This window comes from Amblyomma mixtum, chromosome 3, assembly GCF_055824585.1.
Source record: "Amblyomma mixtum isolate Tamu chromosome 3, ASM5582458v1, whole genome shotgun sequence".
Taxonomy (NCBI): domain Eukaryota; kingdom Metazoa; phylum Arthropoda; class Arachnida; order Ixodida; family Ixodidae; genus Amblyomma; species Amblyomma mixtum.
Window position 1 is genome coordinate 310,793,436 of NC_143014.1, and position 8,513 is coordinate 310,801,948.

Here is an 8,513-nt window from a genome sequence, read left to right on the forward strand (position 1 = left end):
TCGATCCCGGCCGCAGCGGTAGGATTTCGATGCAGGTGAAATTTAGAGGTCCGTGTACTGTGCGATTTCAGGGCACGTTAAAGAACCCCAGGTGGCCGAAATTTCGGGAGCCCTTCACTACGGCGTCCCTCATAGCCTGAATCACTTTGGGACGTTAAACTCTCCTAAACCAGTTTTGATTCAAGTATTATACTAACGTTCACAAGGCTATATTATAAAAAAAATATATTTGGAGCGTTAGATCAATGCTTATTATAGAACATATCACATTATTTGCTAATTAATAACTCTAAGCAACAGTTCCAAGTGAGCGCGCTTGTCTTGTGTCCGTCGTTTCAGTTCTTGTTTTTGGTCCGTGTGTAGCACGTTATTCCCCTCGAATGTGCAACTAGCCCACATTGCCGCCTTGCTAGCATTAGAATGTTTGCTTGTAGTGTTAAACTTCTTATAACACTTCATATATAATACAGCATTGCGCGTCTTTATCGTGAATACTTGTAAAACTTTTCCTGCTTCATCCGCTGGTTTGTTTGCGATGAAACTGCGCACAGAGGTTGCCTGTTGCGGTAACTTTTGTCTCGCGGTAAGCTTATCCGCTGGCTTGTTTGCGATGAAACTGCGCGCAGAGGTTGCGTGTTGCGGTAAATTTTGTCTCGCGGTAAGTTTGACAACGGTACTTACCCGGTTCAGCCGCGCCCGTTGCTAACCCGTAATCGTCTGCGCCGACGACGAGGAACTGAAAGCCGCCGACGCCGGGTTTCCGCGAAGGGCGCTGGTGGCGCCATCAAAGGACCCGCACACCTAGTAACGCTCGCCTTGGCGCCTTTCGCGTAGTGGCGCTTTCCTCTGCAATCAAGAGATGGCATCAGCGCTGCCCCTTGGCGGAAACCCGACGCTGGCGGCTCTTGGCTCCTCGTTCTCGGTGCAAATGATTGCGGGTTTTCATCTTGCGCGGCTGAACCACGCTAGTACCGCAGTTAACTTGCTGTGAGACAAAAGTTAGCAGAACGCGAAAACTCTGTGCGCAGTTTCACCGCAAACTAGCCAGCAGTTCAGGCGAGAAAATTTTGGAAACCCTTCACGATACAACGTTGTTTGTTAGTTTTTAGCATTAATGAGACGTTCTAATGTTGGCTGCTAGCCGAAAGGTGTCACCAAAGGGAAGATGCTGTGGCAGATTCCGATCAGAGCTCCGTAACCCGTTGGCAGCGAGCTTTGAAGCAGCTGATAGCTTTGATCTGGACGCCCCACCAGCTCGCAGCATATCTCGAGGTACTAGCGTCCGCACCCTGCCGAAGCTGTACCTAACTCGCGATTCCCTGATAGGCCGTCTTGCAAAAGCGCCTACGGTATCAGTCAGGCACGCGCACGGAGAAGGGAAAGAATGGGCGAGGTGCGTTTCCAGAGTCATCGAAAGAGATCAGGAGAAAGTCGTATGCTTTCGCTTCCAACTTCCTCCTCCGGCTCCCTTGCTTCGTGACAGTCGCTGTCTGATTATATCGCTCGTTCAATTAAATTATTTTACTGCAACAGCGGTGTTTGGGCTGCATCATCGCAAGAACAACACGACGTCGACTCTGCTGTACTTTCGAGCATGTTTTCGCACAAAACTCAACCAAAACAATGAAAATGGTGCCGAGCTTTCTATGAGTATGTAGTGCGATGTGTTAAGTCGCGCTGTGAGCACAGTGGCATGTATCGGTCATTTGCTAACCCACTGGCAACCTTTACACGCTGTGAGGTGTCAGTACTTTGCAGTGCGGGGAAGAAAAAAATAACCGAAGCGTTAAGCTACTTCAAGCACCCGTGAAACGGACTGCAACGCATATGCAGAACAGCCAGCCTAAGTGGGCACATTAACCTTGACAGTGAACGCTTACCTTTCGGGGCTGTCAATTTCTGCGCTCAGGACACGTACACTCAGCACGCGCTGATCTTACGCTGATGCTGTACAATGAGTGATGTCGCATCACGAAAAATTACCGGACAAACGACGACGGCATGGACGGCGACTACAATGCAACAGGAAAAAAGTGCGAGAAAATTGGAGCCGATAGTAGCTGGCAGGCGATTTTCCCGTGATTTTTCTTTTTTTTTTTCTTGGGGGGGGGGGGGGGGGGGCTGACTTCGGATACGCACCAGATGCCGTTACGTCACATTTTTTGAAGCCGGACGTGAGGACTACCCCATCCTCGTTGGCCGCCGTCTCAGCTCATTAGCGTATGCACAGCAGACAATAAAGCAGATGAAAGAAAAAACTGGTAACGGCGCAAGAAACGAGGACGCACAAAGTACACAAAAGACAGGACTGACGCCAACTTGCAGCTGGGGTTTATTGAGGTTGTTTTACTTGAAGCAGATGGCGCCGCTGCACGCAACGTTACTATTGGCTGCGCTACCTGCCAAAGACTCCCAGTTGTCCTTTCGAAAGCACGTGACTCTCGGACAGCGAGGGCATGGAGGAAAAAAACTGAGGATGGAGCGTCCGGCGACAGCCTTGAAGCCATGCGGCCAGCGTTCGCAAGCAGAGTGTTTATGAAGCCGTTTTCTCCCACAGTTTTTCGCTCTCCCAGTCAGTCCTTTATGTTTCGGTTCTGGTATGTTTCAGTGTGCGCGTATGCGCGGCTTGTGGCGCGGGACCTCTACAGCAAGGAGGTTGATCTACGGTCAGTTTGCCGCGCTAGTCCGCACATGCGTGTGCTCAGTGGGGCTAGATTTTACCGCACGCTATCACGGCGTGATCCCGAGAGGACAAACTTTCTTTTGTTTACTATATCTTTACTTGTTAAGACTAGGCTTCAAGGCTGCCGCCGGACACTCCCTCCTCAGTTTTTTTTCCCTCCAAGCTTGAAGCCTAGCCTTTACAAGTAAAAATATAGTAAAAAAAAGTTTGTCCCTTTGTGATCACGCCACGTGATAGCGTGAGGTAAAATCTAACCCCGCTGAGCGCGCGCATGCGTGGCTTAGCGCGGCAGACTAACTGTAGATCAACCTCCTTGCTGTAGACGCCCCGCGCCACAAGCCACCCATACGCGCGCACTAAAACATACCGAACCAAAACTTAAAGGACTGACTGGGAGAGCGAAAAAGTGAGGGAGAAAATGGCTTCGTAAACACTCGGCTTGCGAACGCTGACCGCGTGACGTCACGCTCCTTCCTTAGTTTTTTTCCTCCACTCTCCTGAGCTTCCCTTCCTCCATACGCGCGCGTCTCCCACTGATCACAATGCGATTTCGGTTTTGTCGCGACCCAAGCGGCTGTCGGGGGTAGGTTTTAGTTTCACAGTGGAGCAATCGCGGCGGCGCCTGGGCAGCTGATTTCCATACACAGCAGCTGTGGCGCACTGCACTGTGGAGCCCTAAAGTCACTGGAACTCAGAGCGCCAGGCGCCAGCCTAACAGTGGGAAGGAAAAGCGTTGTCTCGTTGCCATAGAAAGCCCGCTGGCGCCGCATGCGCAGGCGCCGGCAACCCTTGGCTGGGAGCACATTTCCACGAACGTTGTCCGCCGCGGTGGCTCAGTGGTTATGGTGCTCGGCTGCTGACCCGAAAGACGCGGGTTCGATCCCGGCCGCGGCGGCTGGAATTTCTTTGGAGGAGAAATTCTAGAGGCCCGTGTACTGTGCGATGTCAGTGCACGTTAAAGAACCCCAGGTGGTCGAAATTTCCGGAGCCCTTCACTACGGCGTCTCTCATAGCCTGAGTCGCTTTGGGACGTTAAACCCCATAAACCGAACCGAACGTTGTGGCAGAAAAGGGCGCCATAATGAGAAGAAGCAATCTAGTGGTGTCACCGCTGTCCTCCAAAATGTATTCTGCAAGACAAGGAAAATGGCGCGTTCTCAGCGTAGGAAGTGTCCCAGCTATAGCTTTAGCCAAAGATTTATAATATTCCGCGGCACAATATACAGGTATATACCGGCAACTTCATGCTGTTGACTTTAAAAGAAGAGCAGTTGGTAACAATGGGTCATGGTGTGCGGTGTCTTGTTACTCCGCTGACCAATGACAACAGTAAACCGTCGTTAGCAGACGCGTCGGCAGCCGTGTCGACAGACGCGTCGGCAGATTCGTCCGCCTTTCGGCGTCACTGCTTAAAAGGCTCAAGGTTCCAGCATGAATAAAGGCGCATCTAGTGAATGCATGGGCTTCATAAATAAAATAAAAGGAGCAAAGTCAAGAAAAGGAAAACAAAATAAAAATAAGATGTGGAAATAAAAATGAAATCAATAAAATTAAGAAAAGGAGCAAAAAATAAACAAAACAAGAAAAATAAAAAAAGTAAATAAAAACAAACAGTGGTCAGGTAAGGCTTTCGCCTTGCAGCACTATAGAGAGCCAAAGTGCCCCCTGAATTTATTTAGGTTATTAAACTAGTACCGGCTTCCATGGGGCGAAAGGGAGCGCTTCTAATTGTGCTCAAGTACGTGCGCCCTCGCAAGTTGCTGCGTCCAGTGGGCGAACAGAAGCAGGGGCTGCGACGCCGAGAGCAGTTCGAGCTGCTCCCACGCGAGAAGCGGAGTGTCGGAGGAAGGGAATCTGAGGAGCGGCCCCCCGAGCTGCACGCCAAAAAGTGCGCCGGAGGTCTCGCGCTTTTGCAAGGACTTCTGGAAGCTTTTAGCCGACGGCGGAGACAATAGTAAAGCTGGGCGCAGCGGCGTCGTCTGCTGCTTTGTCTGCTGCGCATGCTCAAAACGCTGAGATGGCGGCCAAGTAGGGCGGGGGGGGGGGGGGGGGGGCAATCGTATACTTGTCGATCGTTTATATATACAGACCGCAATGTGGCGCCAGTTTTCCCAACTACATTCGTACCAGAGCTGTGAGCAACCGTTTGTCGCACAGCCTCCGGAATAATTTCGACCACCTGGGGATCTTTAACGTGTGCTGACATCGCATTGCACACGGACGCCTTTTATGGAGGCGAAACGCAAAAGGTGCCCGTGTGCAATGCGATGTCAGTGCACGTTAAAGATCCCCAGGTGGTGGAAATTATTCCGGAGACCTCCACTACGGCGTCTCTTACCTCCTTTCTTCTTTCACTCCCTCCTTTATTCCTTGGACCCTTAAGGCACGGTTCGGGTGTGTCCACCGAGATATGTGAGACAGTTGCTGCGTCATTTCCTTTCCTCAAAAGCCAATTTTCCGAGTGGTGTCACGCGATTTCTCGCTACATATAGCTTAATGGGCTAGTAAAGTTGGAGGCTAGCTTGAGACAGGTATTCGAACCGACGACATATGCACTTTCAGTTGTGTATGCCTTCATTAAAACTTCTTTCTGGAAGGGTTGGTACATCCTGATTCTAGAAACACATGCAACCACATGTAGAACGAGAGACGAAGCCACGAGCGCTGACTGTCAACTGAATTTTATTGATTGAAGGGGAACACCTTATGAAGGCGAGGAACACTTGGGAAAAGGATGGGAGCGACACAGTCGCACATGGTAATAACAGCATCGAAGAATGTACGCGCGAGCAAGCAACGCAATAAAATCAAAACATACCAAAAAAACAAACAAAGCAGCTCAAGAGAGCAGCCAAACTCTTTTCTTTGCTATATTTTTACTTGTTAAGACTAGGCCTCAAGGTTGTTGCCGGACGCTCCCTCCTCAATTTTTTTCCCTCCATGCTTGCGGCGCGGGGCATATACATACAGCAAGGAGGTTAGTCTACACATGGAGGAAGAAAAAAACTAGGAGAGAGCGCGCTCAGCCTCTGCAAGCTCTCTCCTCTGACGCCGCTGCCGAGGGCCCTTTTGCGCACTGACTCTTGGGAAATAGGCCCTCCTCCACAGTTACCAGACTGCCAACCAGCGGTGCTTTTTAGTGAACGTCCGTGCTGCGATGTAGCGCAGAAGCGCAGCGCCAGTGTTGCAGCTTTGGCGGAATGCGCACCGAGCTCGAAGTTGTCTGAAGGCTCCGCGTCTCAACACTTCTGTTGATTACACTCTTGAGTTTTTGGGTGCACTGTAGAAAACTGCAGGTAAACTTTTCATCAAAGTGTGCGGCCGCGACCTCGTCACTGTTCAACTGTGGTTCATAAAGAGAATAGAGAGGAATTCCTTTTGTCGTTATATACACATACGGAGCGTTTATTTCGGAGAACTCGAGAGTAGGCGAAGAAAACGAGCCTCTATAAAAGGGCGCAATGGCTTCCAGAGCGCTCACGGCGGACGGACGTGTTTAACGAGCGCTCCGGCGCGCTGCGCAAGATTCTATTTCTCGGGCAGGCGGACTTCGGCCCGCCCATGGGCCCACCGTTCTCTGCTATTCGCGAGGCACAAGTCGCGCCGAATACGCTTGCGCACATACGCGGTTCCGACGTGAAATGCAGCAGTGAAGTATTTCTCTCTCTCGCTGTCGAGAGAGAGTGCCGGCGGCTTTACGTCTGCCCCTGCGCGGGGTCTCCCGGCCACTGCGCACAATCACTTACAAAAGGAAGTAAACTGTATGTACTACGTAGCCGTGCGCACGTAGCGTCTTGTCTCGGACTAATCGCGCGCGCGGCACATTGCACTAGCGGCCGGGGTGGGGCGCCCGGCCGCGTATACCGTCCGATGTAGCACCCACGGAGCGTTCGTGTCACGCGTGCACTACCTGGCGAAGAGCGAGCGGGAAGTCGAGCCTGCCTGCTCGATGAACGCACAGAGGCTCCTGTCACGGGTGCGCGCACTGCCGCGCGGCCACAGGAGCGCTTCGAGACTGTCCGGGATGATTCCCAGAGCCCTGTAGGCCGCAAGCATCTCGCGACGCGGCACTGCAGAAGCGGCACAGCGAAGGAGCATGTGCTCCAATGTCTCCACTGCGCCGCAGTCAGCGCACGCGTCGCTCGGGGATGGTGGCCGCTGCGGCGAGCGAGCAGTTTGCGCTCACCACGGAGCCGTCAGTGAACACAAGTAGATGGTCGCGCAGTTGCTCGTAGAGCGAGAGAGCGAACCGAAACCGAAATCCGGCTAAGAGCTACCGCTTCCTTGTCACGTGAGGGCCTATTTCCCATGATGCTTTCCATTATATTTTTTATGACTAGGCTTCACGATTGTGACGTCATGCTCCCTCCTAGTTTTCTTTCCTCCATGAGTCTACAGTCAGTTTTCCGCGCTAATTCGCGCATGCGCGCTCGCAGCGGGGTTAGATTTTACCGCACGCTATCACGTGGCGTGGTCACGGGGGGGGGGGGGGGGGGGCGCAAACTTTTTTTTTACTATATCTTTACTTGTTAAGACTAGGCTTCAAGGCTGTCTCGCCGGACGCTCCCTCAGTTTTTTCCTCCATGCTTGAAGGCCGTCGAAACCTCGACGGAGTTCATCGCTGCTCCGTTGACTCGATAGACTATTGACTCGATGGCCGTTGAAACCACCAGTGTAGCAGCGCTCAATGGTCTTGGAGTCGATAGACTATCGGTTCGAAGGCCTTCGAAATAGTGGTCAACAACATGAAGTTGCCGCCTGTTTGGACGAAGACGGGCGCTACTACTGTGTGCTGTCTCAACGCTGCGTTCTTCGTTCGTACAGCATGTCTGACCAAATTGGCCCCACAGTATACTCTGTTGAAGTGCGCTCCACCCACTTTGCTCCGGTATATTTTAAACCCTGGCTAATGTTAGCTGGGGAACCTGGTATGGCATGTGGGTCTTAACGCCCCCCTTGGATACGTGTGCCTGGTTCGGTGGTACCTAAGGGGAGACACAGTGGCTGGAATTCGATCCCGCATCCTTGGGCTCAGAAGCCGAACGTCATTTGTTACCAATAAGTCACCGCGCGGGTGCCATGGTTGGTACAGCCAAGAGTGCTGTAAAGCCCTGTCGAAACGCAGCCAACGCGCCCTGAACACGTTCCGGGAGCTCCGAGAGGATCAGTTAACCAATACACACATCTCTAGATACTGTCGGGTCGCCGCCTCCTTACCTGACTACACATCCAACACACCACCCTTATGGAAGAACCAGTACGACTCCCTTTCGAGTGGAGATGCGCCCTTCATGTACGCCCTTTTCCTAACTACATGACACGTGAAGACCATAATGGCCGGTGCCTGGCGCGGGCGGAAGCCCTGGGCCGCCGTTATGGGTCAAAATCCGGCACTGATTACGTGAACGCCTCCGGCCCCCACCACGCGGCCACAGTCGTCCACCAGTCCAAAACGGTTAACGGGCTTACTTTTCGCGCCCGCGACATAACTCACGCGGAGGAGGTCGCCATTGCACTGGCAGCTACCCGCTCTGATTCTACCGACTACTTGAAAATTGCTCCTGCACCGGCGACCCCTCCTGCTCTTATGGCTCTCGAGGGGAACGAGGCAGCCGACGCCAGCGCGCTCTCATTCCGGGCTTCCTTGCTCGAACCAGGGTCTCGAATTCAATCCCGCGTATTCTATTAAAGACATTGTCAACATCGCCACAGCCTTCACCCTCGCCCGAGTAAAGGTATATCTAAGACGCAGAAGCGGCTTCCACTCCGTCTCTATACAAACACTGCTGTGCCCGGCAGCGCTCAAACATTTTGACTTTTCCTTCACGGG